Below are 3,645 nucleotides of genomic sequence, written 5' to 3'. Positions count from 1 at the left end.
GGGGGGTGGGAGGGGGCATTCCTTTGTATTTCTCTGCCAGATTGGTGAAAAACCTAGACATGTTTGTTTTATTAAAGCTTGTTGCCCTAGCTAAGCTCGTGGCTTGTGGCTGTCTCAGGGAAAGGCTTCGGTGCCTTTTTGGGAAACCATCTAACCAGTCAGCCCCCACCACTCCTTGCTCAACCCATAACTCGGGGTGCTTGCAGTTTTGAGCCTATGCCAGCTCATAGGCAAATTTGCGAACCTGTATGAAAGCATTTGTGTAAATAAAAAAAAAAAAAAACATATATAGGCTACAGTAGGTCAACATAAACTAAAAAAAACTGTTCATTCTACACAAATAATCATGAAGCATAATGAATTCATCAATTTATTATCTAACCTCTTTGCGACTTAAACCATAAAATAAGTCCGCGCCCTGAGGAGGTACTCTGACAATATGGTCTCGAGTGCTTGTTCTTGTCAGTACACCACAGCATTCTGGATCAACTGAAGAGTCTTAAGGGAATTATTCGGGCAGCCTGATAATAAGGGATAGTCCTGCCTAGAAGTAACAAATGCATGGACTAGTTTTTCTGCATCATTTTAAGACAGGATGTGCATGATTTTTCCAATGTAACGTATATGAAAGAAGGCAGTACTTGAAGTTTGTTTCATATGGGAGTTAAAGGATAAATCCTGATCAAATATAACTCAGAGGTTCCTTACGGTGGTGCTGGAGGCCAGGGCAGTGCCATCTAGAGCAACTATATTGTTAGATGTCCTTGAATAGAATCGGTCCAAGCACAGAACCTTGTGGAACTCCGTGACTAACTTTGGCGTGCACGGAGGACTCACCTTTGTACAAACTGAGATCGATCTGATAGATAGGATTTAAACCAGCTTAGTGTGGTTCCTTTAATGCCAATTGAATGTTCCAGTCTCTGTAATAGGATGTAATAGTCAATGGTGTCGAATGCAGCACTAAGATCTAACAATACAAGTACAGAGATAAGCCCATTGTCCGATGCAATTTGTAAATCATTTGTAATTTTCACCAGTGCTGTCTCTGTGCTATGATGCACTCTAAATCCTGACTGAAAATCCTCAAATAAACTATTGTTATTTAGAAAGTCACACAACTGATTAGTGACTGCTTTCTCAAGGATCGTAGAGAGAAAGGGAAGGTTAGATATATGTATATAGTTAACAAAAAACCCTGGATCAAGAGTGGGCTCTTTAAGAAGAGGTTTAATTACAGCTACTTAAAAGAACTGTGGTACATAGCCTGTTAATAAAAACAGATTGATCATATCTAGTAAAGAAGTGCTAACAAAGGGTAAAACCTCTTTAAGCAGCATAGTTGGAATGGGGTCTAAGAGACAGGTTGATGGCTTAGATGAATTAATTGTTTAACCATTTGAGGGCAGGATGTGATTAATCTCTTCTCTAATAGTTAAAATTTTATCATTAAAGAAGCTCATGAAGTTGTTGCTACTGAGGGCTATAGGAATACATGACTCAATATGACTGTGATTCTCTGTCAGCCTGGCTACAGCACTGAAAAGAAACCTGGGGTTGTTTTTATTTTCCTCTGTTAATGATGATTAGTAGACTGCTCTGGCATTACGGAGGGCTTTTATATATGTGTTAAGGCTATCTTGCCAGACTTAATGAGATTCTTCTGTCTTCCTTGGCCTGAATCTAGGCATACTGTAAAGAAAAAAACGAATGCCAAGTTTTCTGTTCTAACTTCATAAAATATGTGCTTTTTACAAGTGAACTAATCATCCTCTTTGGTTTTGCTGGGTCTTATACAATCAAATCAATTTAAATCCACTATACAGACAAACTGACAATGAAAGTAACTTTGCTTTTGCAGACATATAATATTCACACTTTCTGTCAATATCTAATATTGTTTGAACACATAAAACACATTATTTTATTTTTATTGATGAACTGCTATACTAGAAAAAACACATTTATTACACCCTTTTTAAATGTAATTTTTTAATTTAAATTTAGTGAAATATGTTCGAACAGAAAAGTATGTCAACACAGACAAACAAGGTGCTTACATTGGACCATGTGGCTCTTGCATCCATGATAAAATCTCGTATGCTGGGCGACTTGGAGGTTCCTTCTAGGCCGGATGTTGCCTGCAGGCCGCCAATTGAATAGGCCTGCTCTATCTTGTTTCTGATTGGAGGAATTGAGTGTTTTACAATGTCCCCCATTACAATTGCGCCGGGTCTCCCCTACTTGTATGGCATATTTGGTATCTTTGAAAACCTTCGGATCTTCAAAGTTCTTCAAAATGAAGTCTTTTGAGCAATGCTTGTCTCAACAACAAGGATTTGTAATGGTGGACCCGCCAAAGAAGAGCTTAGGTTTTAGATTGTAGACCTGTTTATACTGTGTGTGAGGAGCTAATAGAGATAAAAGTAAAATCTCTAGTTATAATTAATAGTCTATTTTAAACATATAATAACAGACTGTCACAAATATTGATAATTTTGTAACACAGTTAGTAGTCAAGTTAGTATCTCCTTGTCTCTCTGCCTCTGCCTACAAATAACCCATCTAATAAACATGGACTGGGACAAGTAGAGAAGCGGCCCAGTCTCCTGTCTGCTTCACTGGACCTGAACACAACCATTTCATCTGTTGAGCCAGCAGGCCAAATCAAGTGGTCTTTATTAAAGTCGCTTTGATGGATTCACCCCTGGCTTCCCCTGCTGTGATCTATCGCCTGTCCAGCCCTTGGAGGTCGTAATAAACTTGTTTAGCAATGGGGTCACTGCAGAGCATGTGCGTGTGAGTGTGCAGGTGCCTTTCTGCTTGTACAGTATGTCATGTGGCTCAGGTCTATCATTACAAACAGTGCATTGCATATCCATAGCCTGCTGGCACTGGATCCACTTGTGATGCTATTTGTAGTTTCCTCACAGATTCTAGCATGATTGCATCATATATTTATACACACAGATTTAAGCAATGGTCAGGCACAGTAGCAGTGCTGTTATCCCTTTGAGTAGTTTTACTGTCTTGAGCAGCTCCTGCATATTTCCTAATAGAGTAGTGAATCAAAGGCAGTTGAGCCTGGGTAAGTCATTCACTGATTCAGTGAAGCCATACACAGAAAGGCTATTTATTTGTAAAAATTAATGATTTCATGTTTTGTCTAGAATATATTTTTCTCTGTGTTAAGTATCTCTGTGACTGACTTGAATAAGCAGGACATGTCAAAACAGTTCATTACGCTTAATATTTCATTTTTGCAATTGTATTACATTTGCAACAGTCAGAAATGAATCACACTTGGGAATTGCAATCAGCAAAAGAAGATGAGATCTTTAAGTGTTCTGCAGTGAATGAAGCACGAAAATTAGCAGGTGTTGTAGACATGGCCAGCCCACATCCTTATGTGTCGTCTTCCAGTTAACAACGGCTGCTGTCCCCAGCTTACACCGGGAACATCCAGGTCATTGTTAGTATAGATGAAACTCATCCGCTTTCTAATGGGTACAGCAGGGACCACTGTTATTGGATGATTCATCAGATCAATGGTAGGGAGTGCTCATCTGACTTTCTGAGTGCAGCATGTGTAGCTTGTTGGAGTTCATGTAGCTTACATGGTAACAAACACCTGGCACTGTGGAT

The sequence above is a fragment of the Siniperca chuatsi genome, linkage group LG17 (genome assembly GCF_020085105.1).
Source record: "Siniperca chuatsi isolate FFG_IHB_CAS linkage group LG17, ASM2008510v1, whole genome shotgun sequence".
NCBI lineage: Eukaryota > Metazoa > Chordata > Actinopteri > Centrarchiformes > Sinipercidae > Siniperca > Siniperca chuatsi.
The sequence above is the reverse complement of the archived record's forward strand: the minus strand, read 5'-3'. Positions refer to the sequence as shown.